Raw genomic sequence first — 24,510 nt, forward strand, 5'->3', positions numbered from 1 at the left:
AAAACACACAAAATGCTGGAGGATCTTTCCAACATTCCTGTCGTGGGTACTTTGTAGGCTGGTACCCAAAGTGGAGCTGACTAAATTTACAACCCTCTGCAGCTTCTTTCGGTCCTGTGCAGTAGCCCCTCCATACCAGACAGTGATGCAGCCTGTCAGGATGCTCTCCATGGTACATCTATAAACGTTTTTGAGTGTATTTATTGACATGCCAAATCTCTTCAAACTACAAATGAAGTAAAGCCACTGTCTTGCCTTCTTTATAACTGGATCGATATGTTGGGACCAGATTAGATCCTCAGAGATCTTGACACCCAGGAACTTGAAACTGCTCACTCTCTCCATTTCTGATCTCTCTATAAGGATTGGTATGTGTTCCTTACTCTTACCCTTCATGAAGTCCACAATCAGCTCTTTTATCTTACTGACGTTGAGCGCCAGTTTGTTGCTGCGACACCACTCCACTAGTTGGCATAACTCACTCCTATATGTCCTCTGGTCACCATCTACCAACAATGGCTGTATCATCAGCAAATTTATAGATAGTATTTAAGCTATGCCTAGCCACACAGTCATGGGTATATAGAGAGTAGAGCAGTGGGCTAAGCACACACTCCTGAGGTACACCAGTGTTGATCATCCACGAGGAGGAGATGTTGTCACCAATCAGCACAGATTGTGGTTTTCTGGTTAGAAAGTCAAGGATCTAAATGCAGAGGGAGGTACAGAGGCCCAGGTTCTTCAACTTCTCAATCAGGATTATGGGAATGATGGTGTTAAATGAGGAGCTGTAGTTGATAAACAGCATCCTGGTATAGGTGTTTGTGTTGTCCAGGTGGTCTAAAGCCATGTGGAGAGTCATTGAGATTGCATCTGCCATTGACCTGTTGTGATGATAGACAAATTGCAGTGGGTCCAGGTCCTTGCTGAGGCAGGAGTTCAGTCTAGTCATGACCAGCCTCTCAAAGCATTTCATCACTGTCAATGTGAGTGCTACCAGGTGATAGAATAGAATAGCAAATTGGTTTATTATGTCATGTTATCAATGTACAGTGAAGAATTTGCCTTGCATACTGTTCATACAGATCAATTCATTACACAGGGCATCGAGGTAGTACAAGGTATCACAGTAACAGACTTCAGAATAATATCTAAAACACTAACAGAATACAACCTTCAGGCTCCTCAACCAGTGTGGATAACTTCACTCACCACAACTCCGAAATGATTCCACAACCTATGGAACCTATTCACTTTCAAGGACTATATCTCATGTTCTCAGTTTTATTTATTTACTTATTTATCTATTATTACCTTTAATTTGTTTTTTTATGTATTTGCACAATTTGTTCTCTTTTACACATTGGTTGCTCGTCCATCATTGGTGAGTAGGTTTTTTTCATTAATTCAATTATTTATTATGAATAACCAGAAGAAAATGAATCTCAAGGTTCTATATAGTGACATATAAATACTTTTGATATATATTTACTTCAAACTTTGATAACAAATTTAATTTTAACTTTGAACCTTGTGAAATTTGGGGCAAAACTTGTCCTCATATCACTGGAGCTATACTGCAGTGTCTGGAAGCAGATCTCTGCTTCTGAAACTTGGCTTCAATGGAACCTCAATAATGGACTCACTTTCAAAGACTCTACAACTCAGTATTATATAGTTACTTGTTAAATTATTTGCACTATTTGTCTTCCTTGTGCATTGGTTGTTGTCAGGTTTTGTTATTTATAGTTTTTCATAAATTCTTTTATATTTCATATTTTCCTGTAAATGCCTGGAAGAAAATGAATCTCAAGGTAGTATATGGTGACATATGCATAATTTGATAATAAAGTTACTTTGAACTTTGAAACTTTGAATAAAGTGTTCTAGCTTTCAGGGAAAGTGCAGGGCAGGGAGAAAGTAAGATGCAAGGTCAGAACTGGGTTATTATTTATTGTGTTTTTTTGTGTTGTGTCGGATCCAGGGTAGCAATTATTTTGTTTTCCTTTACACTTGTGTGTTGGAAATGACATTAAACAATCTTGAACAATCTGACTCTTTGATACTGTCTCCTAATATCTCTGTTCCATTTTACACCCAGTACATGTGTGGAAATTCCAGCAGGAGATGAGATTCAAAAATGAGGAGCCAGATGCCGGGAAACTTGATCACAAACAGATTGGATGGCTGCGTTCAGTTTTGGCAACGCTCTTCAGAAATATTGGCACAGATATGAGCGTGAACTTGGCTTGTTTTTTCCTGAGCTGTAGGGCTCCATAGTAATCTTAGAAAGGGATTCAAAAAGGGGTATTTAGTAAAATTCCGATGATTGAATCCAGAACGAGAGAAAAGAATGATAAAATTAAAGCTTGACTACCTGGGGAAAAAAATTGGGAAGCACCCATTCAGTGATGGTTCTAAGTAGATTTATTATCTAGGAACATACAGCATGTCATCATGTACTACCCTGAGACTTATTTTTATTTAGAGATACAGTGCAAAACAGGCCCTTCTGGCCCACTGAGGTGTGCTAGCCCCCAATCCATTAAGTTTAACTCAAGCCTGATTACCAGACATTTTACAATGACCAATCAGGCTGCTGATCTTTGGATTGTGGGAGGAAACACACATGTACATGAGAAGGAAAGTGCAAACTTGCTTACAGACGGCATTGGAATTGAACTTTGAACCCCCCCCCCCCTCCTGCAAGCTGCAATAGCGTTTTCTTGCAGGCATTCATAGTAAATATAAAGAAACACAGTAGAATCAATGAAATACTACACACAAAGATGAACAAACAGCCAGTCTGCAAAAGACAACAAATAGTCCAAATACAAAAAGATAAACAGTATCATAATAATAAATAAATAGTAAATAATTAATAGTGAGAACATAAGTTGTTTAGCTTTGAAAGTCAGTTCATAAATTGTGGGATCGGTTCATTGTTGAGGTGAGTGAAGTTATCCGTGCTGGTTCAGGAGCCTGATGGTTGAGGGATAATAAATGATTCTGAATCTCATGATGTGGAGATGAAAGTCCGGAACTCGCTCCTGCAAAAGTCAGTGGTTGTCCAGTGAACTGATAATTTTGAGGCTCATTGTGAAAAAAAATACTGTTGCACTGAGACGTACTTAGGGATTGGATTCAGCCTTAGCCCAATTCAGAATTCAAAATTCAAGAACACGAGGAAGTCTGGAGATGCTGGAAATCCGGGGTAACACACACACAAGTGCTGGAGGAACCCAGCAGGCCAGGCAACACCTATGGGAAAGAGTAAACAATCTGACTGAGACCCTTCATCAGGACTGATGTTGAAACATCGACTGCTTGTTAATTTCCATAGATCCTGCCTGACCCGCTGAGTTCCTCCAGTATTTTGTGCGTGCTGCTTCAAGATTCAGGATTGTTTAACGTCACTTCCAGTACACAAGTGTAAAACAGAATGAAATAATTGTTACTTCAGATCCAATGCAACACAAAAAAACACAATAAGATAAAGAACACAATAAAACAAGCAAAAAGCACAATAAATATCAATATTAAGGTAATCCTATAAAAGAAAGTAACTTCTTCTATGTTATCATATGTACATAGTATTAGCTTATATAAACAGACTGATTGTATATGTATAAAGTGACAGGGTGGTTCTTGGCAAGAGGAACTCTTGGTAGCAGCACTATGAGATTGGTTGGGGTTGAGCATTGATATTGTGTCTCAACAGTCAATTGAAGTCGATATGTAGGCCAGTCTGCAGGTCAATACAATATATGGAGAGCAAGCTGTTGCCCATACAGCCGGCTCCCCACTCCATACTGCTGATGAATTCCTGAGATGACGAATGTCAGGGTTGTACACTGCATAGATATTTTGATAATAAATGTACTTTGAATCCAAAGGAACAGCAGCAACCGGTGATGTCGCAGGAGTTGCCGGTCAGCAGTGAATTTAATGTAGGACTGCCTCAGGGACTCCAGCTCCAGATCTTTCCTCAGAATTTACTTCCAAGGCCTTCCCCACGAGTTAGTAGAGACACAAGGCAGCGGAGATTTGAGATCAGAGCTTTCCTTCTCAGAGATGAGCTTCCAACCATGGCTGATGAGCCACATCTGCCCGAAGTGACTGGTTTTAGGATGCCAGTAACCTACCTTTGCCCCTTCTCTTGTCAATAAAAACAGTTCCAACAGGCTTTGTAGCTAAGGAACACATGAAGGCCAGGAGCTGGATTTGGTTGTTGGAGGCTATTTGAGAGGCACACCATTGGGAGCATTCAATATGCAGCGGGAGCTTATCTCCACTACCACTCCCAACTATAACAACCTTAAAAAAAACATATGAAAATGCAGAAGGACAGTGTAGGCATCTATGCCTCTTCTCATCTTGTATACCTCCATCAAGTCACCTCTCATCCTCCTTCACTCCAAAGAGAAAAGTCCTACCTTGCTCAACCTTTGCTCATAAGACATGCTCTCCAATCCAGACAGCATCCTGGTAAATCTCCTCTGCATACTCTCAAAAGCTTCCACATTCATCCCATAATGAGGGACCCAGAACTGAACACAATACTTAATATAAAACTAAATACAAACACAGAAGTCTGGTCTAAAGCAACACAATCAAAATACTGGAGGAACTCGGCAGGTCAGATCTCATGATCTCAGAATGGCGGTGCAGACTCGAGGGGCCGAATGGTCTACTTCTGCACCTATTGTCTATTGTCTATTGTCAGGCAGCATCCATGGAAATGAACAAACAGTTGATGTTTCTGGCCGAGACCCATCATCAGGACTGGGAAGGAAAATGGGAGATGGGGAGAGGAGAGCTGAAAGGTGATAGGTGAAGCCAGGTGGGTGGGGAAAGGTCAAGGGCTGGTGAAGAAAGAATCTGATAGGAGAGGACAGTGGACCATGGGAGAAAGGGGAGGAGGAGGGGATCCAGGGGCAGGTGATAGGCAGGTGCGAGGAAGTAAAAGGTCAGAGTGGGGAATAAATGAAAAGGGAAGGGAGAGTTTTGTTCCCTGGAAGGAGAAATCGATAGTCATACCATCAGGTTGGAGGGTCCCCAGACAGAAGATAAGGTGTTGTTCCTGCACCCTGTGAGTAACTATGTATTGGTGTCTAACAAGAACTGTAACATTACCACGCAGCTCTTGAATTCCATCTCATCTAATGAAGGGCACCACCCGAGCCACGTGGAGAAAATAAATTATTTTACAGGGCGTGGATCATTTGAGGAATATTGCCAGTTCCCCCCACCCACCCAACTGCTGTTTACAGGCATAAAGTGAACAGACATAAAGCACTGAAGTTAATGGGGATGTGATGTGATTGCAGATGCTAACGATAGGCTGATGATGCATTTATTTGAGCCGTGTTAGAAACGACTGGCAGCAGTGAGATTGGACAGATTGTTTTCCCTGGATTGCAAGATTCTAATTACTCGGGCATATTTCTATTTGCAAAGTGAAGAAAAATGCCTCAGGCGTCAGGAGAAAAAGCACAGAAGAAACAAATCCAGAGGCAATGATGTGTATGATATTTTAGCACAGTAGCAGGAATGGCTTTCTGTTATACTGCAGCATTTAATATTACAATTGTAATATAGTCATTCAAATAAGCCATTTTATTATCAGTCAAAAAGAAAACTAATTTACAAAAAAATTAAAATTCAATAATATTGCGGGGAGACAGCACGGAGCATTTACTTTGTCTCTGTCTGTTTTTCAATGCATCTGCAATGCATCACATCAAATGACATAATTTGTGATTGACTATTATGTAGAATACTGTATTGCAGAGATTGTTATTGGTGTTATAGAGCGTAAAGGAGCAGATTATCTTGGATCACAATGGAAGCATGTCATCAGGTTTTTTTTGGGGGGGGATTGACAGTTTGAATGCACAGCTTTAATTCCCCCATTTCTCCACTAAAGTTCGTGACTTGGATATCAATCTACAATTGGCGTTCTTCTGAATCTAAACAGGGTATGGTGGCAGGCAGTTTGCTGCCATTGTATACAAGCCTGAACTCAGTTTTATTTTCATTTTATTTAGAGATAATTAAAATAGAATGAACTGCTAGTGCAAAACCCCTTTTCTTCGTGATTTTTATAGATCAACTGGGTGAGGAAGTGGAGGGATGGGTTAGTAAACTTGCTGATGACACAAAGGTTGGAGGTGTTGTGGATAGTGTGGAGGGCTGTCAGAGGTTACAACAGGACACTGATACGATGCTAAACTGGGCCGAGAAGTGGCAGATGGAGTTCAACCCAGATAAGTGTGAGGTGGTTCATTTTGTTAGGTCAAATATGATGGCAGAATATAGCATTAATGATAAGACTCCTAGCAGTGTGGAGAATCAGAGGGATCTTGGGGTCCGAGTCCATAGGACACTCAAAGCAGCTGCGCAGGTTGACTCTGTTGTTAAGAAGGCACATGGTGCATTGGTCTTCATCAACCATGGGATTGAGTTCAAGAGCCGAGAGGTAATGTTACAGCTCTTTAGGACCCCGGTCAAACCTCACAAGGAGTACTGTGCTCAGTTCTGGTCACCTCACTACAGGAAGGATATGGAAACCATAGAAAGGGTGCAGTGGAGAGTTACAAGGATGTTGCCTGGATTGGGGAGCATGCCTTATGAGAATAGGTTGAGTGAATTTGGTCTTTTCTCCTTGGAGCGACAGAGGATGAGAGGTGACCTGATAGAGGTGTATAAGTTAATGAGAGGCATTGATCATGTGGATAGTCAGAGGATTTTTCCCACGGCTGAAATGGCTAACATGAGAGGGCACAGTTTTAAGGTGCTTGGAAGTAGGTACAGAGGAGATGTCAGGGGGTAAGTTTTTTATGCAGAGACTGGTAAATGCATGGAATGGGCTGCTGGCAATGGTGATGGAGATGGATACAATAGGGTCTTTTAAGAGACTCCTGGAGAGATGCATGGAGCTTAGGAAATAGAGGGCTATGGGTAACCCTATGTAATTTCTAAGGTAGGGACATGTTCGGCGCTGCTTTGTGGGCCAAAAGGCCTGTATTGTGCCGTAGGTTTTTCTATGTTCTATGTGTCTATGTTCTAACCGGTGACTGTGGGATCAATTCAAAACACTTAAGAGAAATTTGGATAGGTACATGGATGGGAGGGGTATGGAGGGCTATGTCCGAGTGCAGGTCAATGGAACTAGGCAGGTTAATAGTTTGGCATAGACTAGATGTGTTGAAGGCCCTGTTTCTGTACTGCAGTGGTGAATGCGAGTTCATTGGGTCAGAAATGCTCTTTCTGCACTGTACTTGTAATTAAAATTAGAGACAGGTCGTTAACAGGCCTTACAAAGAGGAAGAGAACTGGAGCACCTGGAGGAAGCACACGTGAGGACAGGGAGAACGTATAACTGCCTTACAGACAGTGGCGAGAAATAAACGTGGGTCACTGGTGCTGTAATGGCGTTATGCTAACTGTTATGCTACCCTGCCGCCCAAATCTGCAGGCTGCTTTCAGAGGCAGAACTCTCAACAAATTTCTTCACAGAGGTAGCATATGCAAGAGCTTGTGTTCTGGCCTCTCGTGGTGCGGTTCGTTTTGCATGAACATCACTTCCTGTGAGTAAGCTGTTTTTATATCATTTCCTGGGTTAGGCAGGTTAATTTTTATTCTATTTGTAGCATTTGAAACATAAAACCATAGAGTGATAGAGAAGTACCATACACAAACGAGCCCTTTGGCCCATCTAGTCCATGCTAAAACCATTTAAACTCCCTAGTTCCATCAAATTCACCAGCACCATAGTTGTCCATACCTCTCCCATCCGTATACCTATCCAAACTTCTCAAATCTTGAAACTGAACTTGCCTGCACCACTTGTGCTGACAGCTCGTTCCACGCCCTCTTGACCTTCTGAGTGAAGCTTCCCCTCATGTTAAGACCATAAGACATAGGAGCAGAATTAGGCCATTCAGCCCATCGAGTCTATTCCGCCATTCCATCATGACTGATCCCAGATCCCACTCAACCCCATACACCTGCCTTCTCGCCATATCCTTTGATGCCCTGACTGATCAGGAAACAATCAACTTCTGCCTTAAATATACACACGGACTTGGCCTCCACCACAGTCTGTGGCAGACCATTCCACAGATTTACTATACTGGCTAAAAAAATCCTTCTTACCTCTGTTCTAAAGGGCCACCCCTCAGTTTTGAGGCTGTGCCCTCTCGTCCTGCTTGCTCCCACCATAGGGAAGACCCTCTCCACATCCACCCCATCTTGTCCTTTCAGCTTTCAGTAGGTTTTAATGTGATCCCCAATTCCACACCCCCCCCCCCACCTGCATTCTTCTAAATTCCAGTGAGTACAGGCCCAAAGCTGCCAAATGCTCCTCATTTGTTAACTCCTTCTTTCCTGGAGTCATCCTCGTGAACCTCCTCTGGACTCTCCCCAAGGACAACACATCCTTTCTGAGAAATGGGGCCAAAGCTGTTGACAATACTTCATGTCTGGAGTCTTATAAAGCCTTAGCATCATCTCCTTGCTTTTATATTCTATTCCTCTTGAAATAAGTGCCAACATTGTAATTGCCTTCTTTACCACAGATTCAACCTGTGAATTAACCTTCTGGGAGTCTTGCATGAGGACTCCTAAGTCCCTCTGCACCTCTGATGTTTGAACCTTCTCCCCATTTAAATAATAGTCTGCACTATTGTTCCTTTTACCAAAATGAATTATCATACATTTCCCAACACCACTTCTGCCACTTTTTTTCCCACTCTTTCAATTTGTCTAAGTCCTGTTGCAATTGAATTGCTTCCTCAGCACTACCTGCCCCTCTATCTATCTTTGTATCATCTGCAAACTTTGCCACAGAGTCATCAATTCCATTATCTAAATCGTTGACAAACATTGTGAAAAGTAGCAGTCCCATACAGACCCCTGAGGAACACCACTAATCACCGGCAGCCAACCTGAAAAGGCCCCTTTTATTCCCACTCGTGTCTCCCGCCAGTCAGCCATTCCTCTACCCATACTAGTTTCTTTCCTGTAACACCATAGGATTTTATCTTGTCGAGCAACCTCGTGTGGCTCCTTATCAACTATCTTCTGAAAATCTAAGTAAATGACATCCACTGCCTCTCCTTTGTCCACCGTTTGTTACTTTCTTGAAGAATTCTAACAGATTTTTCAGGCAAGATCTCCCTTTACAGAAAACATGACTTTGACTTATTTTACTATTAGACTCCAAGTACCTCAAAACCCCATCCTTAATAATAGACTCCAACACTTTCCCAATTACTAAGGTCAGGCTAACTGGCCTATAATTTCCTTTCTTTTGCCTTCCTCCCTTTTCAAAGAGTGGAGTGACATTTGCAATTTTCCAGTCTTCCGTGACCACGGCAGAATCAAGAATCAATGTTCCCCTTAAACTTCTCACCTTTCACCCTGAACCCATGACCTCCAGTTATAGTCCGACCCAACTTCAGTGGAAAAAGCCTGCTTGTATTTACCCTATCTATACTCTCATAACTTTGCATGCCTCTCTCAAATCTCCTCCCAATCTTCTACATTCCAAGGAATACAGTCCTAATCTCTTCAATCTCTCATTATAATTCAGGTTCTCCAGGCTAGGCAGCATCCCTGTAAATTTTATTTACATCTTTCCCGTAGGTAGGTGACCAAAACTGCACACAGTACTCCAAAGTAGGTCCTATACAACATCAACATAACATCCCACATTCTGTATTCAATACTATGAAGGCCAATGTGTCAGAAGCATTCTTTGCACCGCACTGTACATCTCTGTCCACTTTTTATTTGCCCTTGAAACAGCAAGATCTTTTCACAGAAAAGCAATCTCATTAAAAATTTTGAAGAAAGCTTCCATTTTGGGTGATATTTGAGAAGTTGTTTAGCTCGCTGCATGGCTGTGTATGCAGGCACAGCGAGGGCAGTAGAGTCAGAGTGTTTGATGCACAGCCGTACCAGGCTTTGTGAATTAGCTGTCCACGGGATATTTTAATAGTAGCTCCATTTCTGCTATTTGCCTTAAATAACAACACTGAGAATCACTGAGAACTCTGCGATCCAGATGTAGTGTAAAGATTAAAGATTTAAATGCTAACTTTATTTGTACATTGAGTCATCAAACTTACAATCAATGTATCATTTTGAATCTATGATCATCAGTCCCAGGTTGTGCTGGGGACAGCCTGAAAGTGTCTCCATGATCACAGCACCAACAACTTACTAACCTTCACCTTACATCTTTAGAACATGGGAGGCAACCAGAGCACCAGGAAGAAACCCATGTGCTGATGGGGAGAACATACAAACTTCGTACGGCCAGTGGCAGGAATTGAACCTGATTCACTGACGCTGTGAAGTGTTGTGCTAACTGCTATGCCCATAACGCCTACCAGTGTAACCTCTGACATCTGCTGTTGCTCACTCTGTTGTGCACCAGATGAAGGGTCTTGGTCTGAAACATTAACTGTTTAGTCTCCTCCATAGATGCCGCCTGACCTGCTGAGTTCCTCCAGAATTTTATGTGTGTTGTCCTGGATTTCCAGTATCTGCAGAATTTCTTGTGCTTATGATTTACTGTTAACAGTTCTGACTGCTCAGGAACCAGGACTCCACTGAGTATATGACTGGAAAATGTTCTTATCCGAAATGAATAAAACACATTCAGGTTTGCAACATACACTAAGCGCTGGAAGAACTCAGCAGGTCAGGCAGCATTTATGGAAAAGAGGAAACAGTCGACGTTTCGGGCTGAGACCGTTCTTCAGGACTGAGGAGGAAGGAGGAAGATGCCAGAATAAAGAGGTGTGGGGAGGGAAAGAGGATACCTGGAAGGTGATAGGTGAGGCCAGGTGGTTGGGAAAGGTCAAGTGCTGGAGAGCAAGGAATCTGATAGGAGAGGGAAGTGGACCATAGGAGAATGGAAAGGAGGAGGGGACCCAGGGGGAAGTAATAGGCAGGTGAGAAGAAGTAAAAATGTAAGGTGTTGCTCCTCTGTCCTGAGGGTGGCCACATCTTTTCCCAAGGGGAGGCAATGGATTGTCCTGTTGGAATGGGAATTAAAATATTTGGCCACCGGGAAGTCCTGCTTATGGCAAATGATGCGGAGGTGTCCAACAAAGCAGTCCCCCAATTTATGACAGGTCTCACCAGTGCAGAGGAGGACATAGTGAGCGCACCGGACACAATAAACAACCTCAATAAATTTCCCATAGAGCAAAGGGGCCACAAGTCCCAGTGATGGCAGAGTCACGAGGGCTTGTGACCACCCCAAGATCACCAGGATCAGAGATCACTGTAGTCCTGATGTAGAGGCCCAAAGGTCAAACACAGCAAGGTCTGGAGGGCAGAGCCAAAAGTCAAAGCCTGAAGGCTGAACATTGAGCGTAGTGGCATGGAGAAATCACGAGGGCATGACAAAATCATGAGGGCCAGGTCACCTGAGCCTGCGTGTGTCCAAGAATGGAGGCATAAAGGTTAAGAACATGATCAACGTCCCAGGGGAGAAGTCGAAATCTGTAAATCCAAATGTCTGTGAGTCTGAAAATCCACAAGCAAGAACTAAAGGCCCAGAGGTGGCCTGTCCCAGGGTTGGGTGTCATTCTGCGTGGGTGGGATGGGAAAGAGATGTTTTGTTGTTGTTGCTGTTGTTTGTGATGCTCAGCCAAGTATTGTGAACACACTGGAGTGTGTATTGGCACTTGTGGGCTGTGTCCAGCACGAGATGTGCTTGTGATAAATGACAGAATCTGAATGTGAATCTCAACCTAAGTTACTATCCCCACGAGTCGTAGCCCTTGGAAAATCTGTTATGTGCTCAGTAATTGAGAGGGAAGTCAGAGATTAACAGTGATGACTGCAGATAATTTCCTTTCAAACTCGTTTGATTTTTCATTTGTATAATGTATCATTGTTGATACAGAGGCTCTCGGTGTGTTCACTCTATTCTGTGGAACCCAGAGAAGCCAGAATGGAAAATGGATACAGTAATCAGATTTTTTTATTAATCAGCTACCACAGAGATGGGTTGAGGTGGATCTGACGAATGGCTCTCTGGCAAACCAAGCAACATTATCTTTTGCAATTGACACTGACATTGATTGATAGCTGAAGGGTGAATTTGGTGGGTTCTATAATTGCCAGGTTTCATCCACCATCGACTTTCATAGAGTCATAGAGCATTACAGCACAGGAACAGGTCCTTCCCTCCCACCTAGTCCATGCTGATCTGTTCTACCTAGTCTCATCAGCCTGCACCTGGACCATAACCCTCTCTGCCCCTCTCGTCCATGTATCTATCCAAATTTCTGTTAAATGTTGAAATCAGACTTGCATCTGTCACTTCTACTGGTAGCTCGTTCCACACTCTCATTACCCTCTGAGTGAAGAAGTTCCCTTTCATGTTCCTATTAAATATTTCACACTTCATCCAAAACCTATGACTCGTCTCACTCAACCTCAGTGTTAAAAGCCTACTTGCATTTACCCTATCTATATCGCTCATAATTTTGTATACCTATCAAATTTCCCATCATTCTCCTACGTTCTACAAATGAAGTCCTAACGTATTCAACCTTTCCCTATAACTCACGTCTTCAAGTCCTAGTAATATCCTTGCAAATTTTCTCTGCACTCTTTCAATCTTATTGACATCTTTCCTGCAGGCAGGTGAACTGAACTGCATCCAACACTGAAAATTAGGCCTCACTGATGTCTTACACCAACTCAAAATAAAATTCCAGCTCCTGAAATCAATATTTTGACTTATGAGTCCCAAGGTGTTTACCCACTGGCACTCGTTACAATCCTATCTATTTGTGACACCATTTTCAAGAAAGGTCTGAAGTTTCAGGAATATCAGTGTGAATGAACCGATTTACAGGTGCAAGGTGAAAAGTTTAAGGGGAACGTGAGGGGGAACCTTCACTCAGAGGATTGTGAGAGTGTGGAATGAGCTGCCAGCGCAAGAGGAGCATACGAGCTTTACTTCAACGTTTAGGAGAAGTGTGGATGGGTACAGGGGTATTGCGGGCTGATGGAAGCAAGCAATTTAAATGGTTTGGCATGGACTAGTTGGGCCAAAGGGCCTGTTTCAGTGCTGTACCTTTCTATGACTCTAACTTCATTCCTTCCAGCGATTGTTGTTGGCTGGCTGAGAGCCTGTTGTAAATGCAATCAGCAGGCATTTCAGTCTGACAATCTACAATCACCTGGAAGTTAGCATCTAGTGAATGGGTGGGTGGCTGGCTTCAGCTCCTGTCTTTAAAATTTTACTTATTTATTTAGAAATATGGTGCAGTCCAGACCCTTCCAGCCCAACAAGCCCAGCCGCCCAGCAACCCACCGTTTTAATCCTAGCCTAATCATGGGACAATTTACAACGAACAATTAACCTATCAACTGGTACATCTTTGGACTGTGGGGGGAAACCGGAGCACTGGGAAGAAATCCATACAACCACAGGGAGAACGTACAAATGATATTGGAATTGAACCCCGAACACCGATGCCCAAGCTGTAACAGCATCACTTTAACCACTCAGCTACCGTGTCGCCAAAAATAATCACAGAGTCATCGAAGTCAAAAGTCAAGGTAAATTTATGATCAAAGTTTGTATGCAGGATGTACTACTTTGAGATTCTTTCACTGAGTAATACAGCACAGAAACAAGCATCTCTGGATACAGCATCCCCCCTGTTCGTCCCAGTTGCCCACGTTCAGCCTATGAGCCTCCAAGCCCATTCTCCCCCATGTACCAATCAAAATGCCTCATCAGTGTCAGAAATGTACCCATCTCCACCGCTTCTTCTGGCAGCTCATTTCAGTTACTCACTAGCCTCTGTATGAAGAAGTTATCTCTCACATCTGATTTCAATCTCTCCTCTCTGATCGTGTCTCTAGCTTGAACTCCCCAATCCAGGGACCTTAACCATACCCTTCCTTCATGATTGTATAAACATCTGTGAGGTTACTCTCAGTCTCCTGTGCTCCAGGGAATAAAGATACAGCACAGCCAACCTCTTCCTTAAATTCAGGCCCTCTCCCTGTAACTCAGACCCTCTCCCTGTCTCAGGTCCTCTCCCAATCTCTCCTTATAACTCAGGCTGTCTAGTCCAGGCAGCATTCTTGTCAATCTCCTCTGCACTCTCTGCAGCTTTTCAATGTCTTTCCAAAACTGTACATTATACTCAAGATTGCCCTCACCAATGACTTGTGTCACTGCCACATGATGTCCCTTTCCTAAGCTTGATGCCATGTTGGTTGAAAGTGTAAAAGACGCATTTCACTGCACATATTATAATTAAATCAGAATCTTTATCCGACTGATGAAGGCCTGCATGCTAATTATCTCCTTCACACCCTGCTTTCTGCTAGCTTGTACGCCCAGTATCCTCTGATCCACAACATGCGCCAATGCTATGCCATTCAAAATTCAAAAGTTCAATGTTCAAATTCTCCTCTCCTATCAGATTCCATCTTCTCCAACCCTTGACCTTTCCCATCCATCTGGCTTCACCTATCACCTTGCAGCTAGCCTCCACTCCTCACCCCCCACCTCTTCATTCTGACATTATCCCCCTTCCTCCTCAGTTGTGAAGAACAGTCTTGGCCTGAAATTTTGATTGTTTTTTTAATTTCCATAGATTCTGCCTGACCTGCTGAGTTACAGCATTTTACATGTGTCACCTTGGAATTCCAGCATTTGCACAATTTCTCATGTTTAAGTAAAATTATTATCAAAGTACTTATACATCACTGAATTCTACCTTGAGATTTATTGTCTTGTGGGCAATCACAGTAGACACAAAGAAAGACAACAGAATCAATGAAAAACTGCACAAAAGCAAGGATGGATAAACAAAGGAGGACAAGTTGTGCAAATAAAAAAAAACGAAGTTAATAAAACTGTGAACATGAGTTGTAGAGACCTTGAAAGTGAGTCTATAGGTTTTGGAATCAGTTCAGAGTTGAAGCGAATGAAGTTATCCATGCTGGTTCAGGAGCCATGGTTGAGGGGTAAAAACTATTCTTGAACCTAGATGTATGGGATCTGAGGCTCCTGGTACCTCCTGATCCAACATGGGGTTGAATGTCCTGAGCGGTGGCAATATACCCTCTTGATTTCAGAGGGAAACCAAGCATGAATGGAAAGATTGTCCCATGACATCTCCCGTCAGAAAATTACAGATGTGAGTATGAAGAATGTGCGCACGATTTCACTATGGATAGTAAATTGAGAACATTTCCCACACCCATAAGTTATCTTATTAATGGAAAAGACTTACACTTGGGATAAGGAGGCCGTCATGCCATTCAATTCTGATTTTAATGCAACTGGGGATTTTTTTTTTAAATAATGCTCATTATTTATAACATATTTTGAAAATGAAGTCTCCTGGCAGTCTGATTGGAGAAGTGCCCAGTCCTTTTATTTTCCTCGAGGTGGGAAGAATTTGTAATTATAATTGACAGCCTGGCTGAGTCAAGGTATTTGGCTCCTGGAGAATGAGACAACAGCTGCAGAGATGATCACTTTCCAGACCGGTATGATTACCGTCTTTCTTTTATTCATGTGTTGTTGGTGCCCCTAACAAGGGACACCTTTATTGCCTGTCTAAAATTGGTCAGCATCTCGATCTCTGCAGTGCATGTGGTGATGGTTTTCCAATATTGTTGGTTGATGGAGGACAGAGTATTGTAGAGCACAATGTACATCTCCTGTACTTGATAAAGTGGCCACTAAGTGAACGTTCATGGTTTTCTGCTATAGCCCATCCACTTTGAAATTAAACTTGTGTGTTCAGAGATGCCCTTCTGCACACCACTGTTGTAATATGTGGTTATTTGAATTACTGGCAGCTTCCTGTCAGCTTGAACCTGTCTGGTTATTCTCCTCTGACCGCTCTCATTTACAAGGCGTTTTCACCCTCAGAACTACTGCTCACTGCATTTTTGTTTTGTTTTTCGCAGCATTCTCTGTGAAGTAAAGAGACTAGCATGTGTGAAAATCCCAGGATGTCAGCAGTTTCTGAGATACTCAAACTATCCCGTCTGGCACCAACAATCATCTTTCCAGAGCAAAAGTCACTTAGATCACATTTCTTCCCCATTCTGATGTTTAGTCTGAACAACAACTGAACCTCTTGATCATGTCTGCATGCTTTTATGCATTGAGTTGCTGCCAGGTGATTGGCTGAATAGATTCTGCATTGACGAGCTGTACAGGTGTACCTGATAAAGTGGCCACTGACAGGTCCTTTGGCTCACGATGTTGCCGACCTTTTACCCTATGCTAAGATCAGTCTAATCTCTGTGCTCTCACATGGGCCTCCATTTTTCTATTATCCATGTTCCTATCCAAGAGTCTCTTAAACGTCCCCAATGTATCTGCCTCTACTACCATTCCTGGTAGTGCCTTCCCCACACCTACCACTCTCTGTATAAAAGAAACTTACCTCAGACATCTCCACCAAACCTTCCTCCACTCACCTTAAATGCCACCCTGAGTAAAACACACTGGCTGTGCACGCTATCTGTGTACTTGTGTACCACTCTATCAAGTCAGATTGTAAACCCATAACAGTAACTGTCAGACTCCCCTTTCACTGTGAAAGTGGGTGATGCCTCTCTGTCTCTTGTTGGTGAAAGAGATAGACAGTCTGTGGCAAGTCGAACTGTCAGGTAAACAATTGTTTTTGTTGATTGCCGACATGATCTCTTTTGGGGTGCTTTGCTGTTGTTTGGTGGGTGGTGGGCACAGAGGGTTTTTCTGAAACTATTGGGGGGAGATTGATGTGTTGATGCTGTGGCTGCTTGTGTGGTGCAGGGGGGAAGAGGGTTTTGGGTTCTAACACTTTTCTGTTTTGTGTGGGTGTATACTCCGTACATTCTGATAACAAACAAACTAGACAGCCTGAGTTAAAAAGAGAAGTGGTTTGCCATTGCTTTCTTCTGGGCAGAGCCTTTACAAGCCAAGTAACCCCAGCCACTGTCCATACTCTTCAGAGGTTGCCTGCCTGGTGTCAGTGGTTGCATAACCAGGGCTTGTGATATGCACCGGCTGCTCAAACAACCACCCACCACCTGCTCTCTGGCTTCATGTGACCCTGACCAGGGTGGGAGGGGCTAAGCAGGTGCTACACCTTACCTGCCAAAAGGTGACCTGCAGACTAGCAGAAGGAAGGAGCACCTTATACCTCCTTTGGTAGAGACGTATCTCCACCCTGCCAACCCATTTCCGGTTTCCTTGCTTGACTTAATTAGCAATAGCTATTAATTGTCCAGACTTGCTGTGCTGACCAGAGAGCCACAGACTGATACTGGACATCTGATGCACCATCAATAACTCTCGGAGACGTGAGGCGAGATTTAGGCTTTTATTGGCTGGAAGAAAGAACAAGCAGCAATTGACCACCACAGTACATCCTGGAGACTGAGGCCGGGGCTGTGTCTCCAATCACCTTTATACCGGGGTCTGTGGGAGGAGCCACAGGAGCAGTCAGCGGGAAGTGGGGGGGGGGGGGGGGCGTGTCCAGACAGGTATATGTAGTTCACCACAACATTAGACGGTGCATGGATTATATTTTGCTTTGGAAGCACTGGGTCTTTGTTCCTTGGAATGAAGGAAACTCAGAAACACCAATGCCCAGGAACAGAATAAACTACTTAATGTGGTGGTCACAGCCAGTCCATCACAGGTAAATCCCTCCCCTCCAGTGAGCATGGAGTACTGCCACATCACAGCTGCATCCATTATCAAAGACCCCCTCCATCCCGGGCATGGACTTTCCTTATAGCCAAAATATTCATAATAATTTGGAACACTCAGTAAGTTTATGATCAATAAATAAATAATTTCTGATACCAGTTCACTCTAAAACTGCAGCATGTTAGTATCTTATTTACATTAAAAATTACTTTCTCTTCAATTGAGAGATGCTTTGAGTTTGAGGAAGTTACTACCCTGCAACAGCCCAGTCAATCAGAGGCAAAGCCCTCCCCACCACTGAGCACATTTAGTTGGACTGGTACCACAAGAAAACAGCATCCATCATCAAGGGCCCCCACCATCCAGGCCATGCTCCCTTCTCACTACTACCGTCAGGAAGAAGGCACCGATGCTTGGGTCCCACCCAACCAGGTTCAGAAAAAATCATTACCCAGATATCAGGCTCCCGAACTGGTGTGGGTACCTTCACTCACTTCACCGCTGGACTGATTTTATGACCTCTAGGCTCACTTTCAACTCGTGTCCTCTGTTTTGTTTTTATTTATATAGTTTATAATCTTTTGTACATTGGTTGCTGGTCAGGTTTTATCATGTGCAGTTATTTCGTAAATTCTATTGCAGTTCTTCATTTTTCCTTGTAAATGCCTGCAAGCAAATGAATTTCAAGGTGGCATACAAGTACTTTGATAATAAGTTTACATGGAACCTGATAGAAATGTTGGAACTTATGAGAGACACTACTGAGAGGTGGATGGTAACGGTTTTCTTCCCAGGGTAGGAGAGACCAAACTGCAGGTTTCGGATGTGAGGTGATAGATTTAAAAGGGTTCCGAGGGACAACCTTTTCGCACAGAGGGTGGTAAATAAATGGAATGAGTTGCCAGAAGTAGTGGCTGGAACAGATATAATAACATCATGTAAGAAGCACTTAGAGAAGTGGACCTGTACTGAAGATTTAGAAGATTCAGAATCTGCTGATGTTCAGAAGAATAAATGGAGATCCACTGACTCCTATCAAATTTTGAAAGGCTAGACAGAGTGGCTGTTTCCCGTAGTAGGGGAATTTATGGCCAGAGGGCACTGCCTCAGAATAGAGGGACATTCATTTAGAACAGGTATGTGGAAGAATTTCTTTAGCCAGAGAATGTTGAACCTGTGGAATTCATTGGCACAGATGGCTGTGGAGGCCAAGTCATTGGGTGTATTTAAACAGGAGATTGATAGGTTCTTAATTAATCAGGGTGTCAAAGGTTATAGGGAGCGGGCAGGAGAATGGGATTGAGAGAGAGATAATAAATCAGGCATGATGGAATAGTGGAGCAGATTTGATCTGCTGAATAGACTAATTCTGTTCCTATGGTCAGGGCTGAGAGGGATGTGGGCCAAATGCAGGAAATTAGGATTAGCCGGGTGGTTACTATTGATTTGTCAGGCCCATGTCTATGTTGTATTGCTCTTTGACCTTATGACTCTTGTCTGGCAATAGTGGAGCAGAGGCTGAGAAACCCAACGTATTCCATAAATGGAAAAGAATAAATAGTCGACATTTCTGACAGAGACCTTTCACCTGGAATCTGCCCAAAATAATTTGTTGTCTTTTGTACATTGGATATCCCACTTTTGTATGCAGCTCCTCATTGATCCTATTGCATTTCTTTACACATACCATGAATGCTCACAAGAAAATGAATCTCAGGGTAGTATATAATGACATATATGTATGTACTCAGATAATAAATTTGAATATCCCTGTATTTATCTGTTCTCTGTTTCAGCTAAAGAACAATGGATTACGTAATTCGCTAATGACAGCGTTGTCAGAACTATTGAGGCTTTGGGCCCTCAGGCATATTCCGAAGAAATGATGAGAAGTTCAACAATAATTTATGCCACTTAAATTAACTTCAGTCTTTATATATCTTGACTTTATCTCAAACGATACACAAAATTTGCAGCAGTTTCTTCTGCCAGGTGTTGTTTGACACAGTAAAGATGACAAATGATCCAGTAGAGGAACAAAGACTTCGACAGATACAAGACCCTAACAAAAGAGAACAGGCTTCATTGTTTAACCAGTTACTTACTTGTTGCTTCATGCTGATAGGAAAGGGATACAAAGCAACTTCAATCACTGGAGATTTAATTTGCTATTTCCATTGTGGACGATGTTGACATCCTTTCAGCTTGACTGTTTCCAACCTTCAGCATCTCCATGCTTTAATTTGGCAATGTTTCCTGTCTCTGTGGTTGCTTTAAGCAATTATCTTAATATAACATAGTACAGCACAGGAACAGGCCCTTCACTCCACAGTGTTGTGTCAAACTAACTAAATTAGTGATCAAATGGGCAACTAATCTCTTCTGCTGACACAATGTCCATATCCTTCCAGTTCCGTTATATTCCCTCAGCCAGTGAGTGGTGAGTTTGTGGAACTCATTGTCACAGACGGCTGTGGAAGCCAAGTCTGAAAGTATATTTATGGCAGAGGTTGATAGATTTTTCAGTGGTCAGGGCATGAAGGGATACAGGGAGCATGGCAGGAGGTTGGGGCTAAGAAGAAAAATAGATCAGCCATGAACAGCAGAGCAAACTTGATGGGCCAAATGACCTAACTCTACTACTGTATCTTATGGTCTTATGGTCTCTTAAAAGTCTCTAATGTATCTGCCTCTACCACCACTCCAGGTAGCACATCCAGGGACCCACCACTCTGCTAAAAACTTGCCCTTTACATCTCCTTTGAAATTACCTCCACTCACATTAAATACATGCTCTCAAGTATTAAACATTTCAACTCTTGGAAAAAGAAACCATCTGTCTTCCTTATCTATGCTCCTCGTCATCTTATAAGTCTCTATCAGATCTCCACTCAGCCTTCATCACTCCAGAGAAAACAACCCAGGGTTATCCAACCTCTTTTCATAGAACACGCCCTCTCATCCAGGCAACATCCTGGTAAAGCTCTTCTGCACCCTCTCCAAAGCCTCAACATCCTTCCTATATTGAGGCGACCAGAACTGTATGCCAAGTCAAGTCAAGTCACTTTTTATTGTCATTTCAACCATAACTGCTGGTACAGTACATGGTAAAAACAAGACAACGTTTTTCAGGACCATGGTGCTACATGAAACAATACAAAAACTACACTGAACTATGTAAACCAACACAAAAACTACACTAGCCTACAGTCCTACCCAGGACTGCATAAAGTGCACAAAATAGTGCAGGCATTACAATAAATAATAAACAAGACAATAGGCACAGCAGAGGTCAGTAGCTTGGTAGTCCGATGGCATGGGGGAAAATCTGTTGCATAAGTGAACAGCTGAATGGCGGCATCCAGGATTTCATCTGTTCCTGTACTCTCGCTGAGTATTTCGTTGCCACAGATGTAGTCCAATTTAATGTCCATTGGTGAGCAGAATGGACAGGACAGCCGGCTTTTTTTCTGGCACGGACTCCTGCCCGCTCGCCTCGCTTCGCTTCCTCGCACACTGGTTACGACGTCCCCACCTCCGGCCACTGGCATCAGGCGACTCCGAGGACTGCAGGCCCGGTTTCGTCAGCAAGCTGAGGTCACACAATCTAACCAGCAGATTTTCATGAAGGTTTGTTTTTGGGCGATCTCTGTATTGTAACAGTAACTGGTGATGGTAGATGGCTGTTCAGTTATCCATTGCCCTAAACCCTAATTGTGCCTTAAAATTAAATTTAAAAACTAAATTAAAGTAGCACCAGATCCTAAAGGCAGCTGCTGCCATGTGCCACGCGTTTGGGTTAGGGCCAGAGTGCAGCCTAACTAGAGATTTATAAATCTGCAATATAACTTCTTGAATTTTGAACTCAGTGTCTCGACTAATAAAGGCAAGCATGTCATATACTTTCTTAACCACCCTATCAAGCTGCGTAGCCACTTTCAGAGAGCTATGAACTTGGACTACAAGATCCCTCTGCTCAACAACACTTTTAGGATCTTTCCTGTAACGTTGTACCGTCTCTTCACATTAATATCATTTGCTACGAAAATCGTACACTCAGTAAAAGGAATTCAAAGTTCAAAGTAAATTTATTATCAAAGTACATATATGTCACCATATACAAACCTGAGATTCATTTTCTTGAGGGTAATCACAGTAAATATATACAAGAAACACAATAGAATCAATGAAAGACCATTCCCAATCGGTGGGCAATGTCCAATATGGAAAAAAAACTACACAATTACAAAACGGAAAAGAAAAAAAATAAACAATAATTATCAAGAATTTGAGATAAAGAGTCCTTGAAAATAAGTCCAGTTCAGTGGGAACATTTCAGTGATAGGGCAAGTGAGATCGACTGAAGTTATCCATTCTGGTTCAAGAACTTAATGTCTGAGGGGCAATAACTGCTCCTGAACCTGGTGGTGTGGGACCTGAGGCTCCTGTGCCTTCCTCCTGATGGCAGCAGTGAGAAGAGAGCGTGGCCTGGGGTCCTTGATGGTGGATGCTGCTTTCCTGTGACAGCTCTCCATGTGCTCAGTGGTGCTGGAATTAGTTATAAAGTGAGTTCTTCATTTACATCACTTCAGAGTTAATTACATTTACTAACTTCGTGGCTTCAATTTCTGGCGGCCTTGCAACCGAACCACTCATTGATCCCACACCAGCCCTGTATGGAACCACTTTGTCATTGCAGTGAGAAACCCATTAGTCAGCAATGCTTTTTACAGGCTCAGACATAATTGAGGCTTACAGAAAGGCCATGGGGAATGGAAGAATGCTGTGTGCGCAAGTAGATTGTTAGTAAAACCTGGACCTTTGTTCAGATCACCATATGTAGGCAAAGTGATAGTTAATGAATCTTGCTTTATTTTTATTTAGAGATACAGCGCTGAACAGGCCCTTTTGGCCCAATGAGTTCTGCTGCCCAGCAACCTCCGATTTAACCCAGCCTAATCACAGGACAACTTACAACGACCAATTAACCTACTAACTGATACGTCTTTGGACTGTGGGAGGACACTGGAGCACCCACAGGAAACCCTTGCGCGCACCTGGGAAAAACTCCAAAGCCCCAAAATGCAATAGCGGTGCCCCCTATGCTGCCATGGGACCCAAGGGGATCATGGAAAGAATATTGTTGGCATGGAGGGAGTGTGATTATGTACAGTACTCCAAGAACTAAGGAGTTGTAGAACAGAGTCAGAATCGGAATCAGAATCAGGATTAATATCGCTGGCATTTGTCATGAAATTTGGTGTTTTGCAGTGGCAGTACAGTGCTGCTAAAATGTAGTACAAATTACAGTAAGAAATATATTATTTAGATAATAAGTCATTATATAGTATTATGCAAATGTCTTAGCCATATCGTGTGTATATAGTGCCCAAGACTTTTGCATAGTTCTGTACTAATTTTATGGATTGCTTTGTACTGCTGCTGCTGCAAAAATAAACAAATTTCATGAGCTATGTGAATAATGATAAACCTGATTCTGATATGGGTCACTATTGTGGGCTGAGAAAGGGAAGGGAGCAGGCAGAGAGTTCATGGTTGGGAAAAGTCGATGGGAGTGGGGAGGAAGCAGGAAGCACCAGAGAGGCATTCTGTGATGATCCGTAAACCAGTTATTCGGTGTTTCAGGGTTGGGTGAGTCTGCACCCGCACCAGTCCTCCTTCCTGACACTTGCCCTTTGTCCCCCCCCCACTCCCGATTTACAAACTCACTCTGTTCCACGTTAACAAATACAGTACCTAAGACTTCTGCACAGTCTTGTCCCTGTCCACAATGTCCAGCAGAAGCTTTCCTCTGGGTGCTCCACTTTCCTCCCACGTACAGAGAAAGAAGAAGCAAAGTACAGGCTCTTCAATCTACTCTATGATCAATCTAATCCTTCCCTGCCACATAACCCTCCATTTTTCTCTCATCCATGTGCCTATCTAAGAGGCTCATAAATGTCTTTAATGTATCTGCCTCTACCATCACCCCTGTGGCACACTTCACACACCCACCACTCTGTGTAAAAAACTTACTCTGATAGCACCCCTATACCTTTCTCCAATTACATTAAAGTTAAGCCCTTTTGTAATAGCCACTTCCACCATGGAACAAGAGTCTCTGGTTGTCCACTAGATCTATGCCTCTTATCATCTTATACATGTCTAGGTAGATATGAGGCTTCTATTCTTTGAATTAGAGGAAAGTTTGAAATGGAGAAGATACTGGAAAGAATTAGCAGAGCTAATCGAGGAAAATTGGCCATTGAAAAGATCAAGTACTGGGGATAATTGTTTAAAAACCACTACAAAATGAGAATTAGAGGATGGAACTGAAATAGCTTTAAGGGAAAGACTTATTGAAGAAGTTAACAATGAGGAACATTATCGTGGAGAACACGAATGGGCTGTGGAGATTCAATATTTTTCTGGAGAAAAGTGTGTCTTAAGGGCATGTGAGAAGATGAACAAGCTGCTGAAAAGATCTAGTTTAATATTTCCCTCCTAACATATACTTTTCCTTGTGATGATATGTGCTCAACATGCTCTCATACGTCAATCCAAAACAGCCAATCAATACCCTGCATTTTCCAACACAGTGTGTCCTACATGCACAGCAGAAATGGCCATCTACCCCCATGAAGAAAGAAAGAAAGATTTGTCACATGTAAATCAAAACATACAGCAAAATGCATTGTTTGCATGAGCAAACAACACAATCTGAAGTTGTGCTGGCAAATGTCACCATATTTTTGGCACCAACATAGCATGTTCACAATTTAATAACCCTAACC

At 42.7% G+C, this 24,510-nt stretch overlaps 1 protein-coding gene across 1 annotated transcript in view; it reads right to left on the reverse strand.

The window, feature by feature from the left end:
* Positions 1-24,510, reverse strand: part of dcc (DCC netrin 1 receptor) — an 897,707-nt gene that overhangs the window by 555,328 nt on the left and 317,869 nt on the right. The window lies entirely within an intron of this gene.

Source organism: Hypanus sabinus, chromosome 14, assembly GCF_030144855.1.
Source record: "Hypanus sabinus isolate sHypSab1 chromosome 14, sHypSab1.hap1, whole genome shotgun sequence".
Classification (NCBI taxonomy): domain Eukaryota; kingdom Metazoa; phylum Chordata; class Chondrichthyes; order Myliobatiformes; family Dasyatidae; genus Hypanus; species Hypanus sabinus.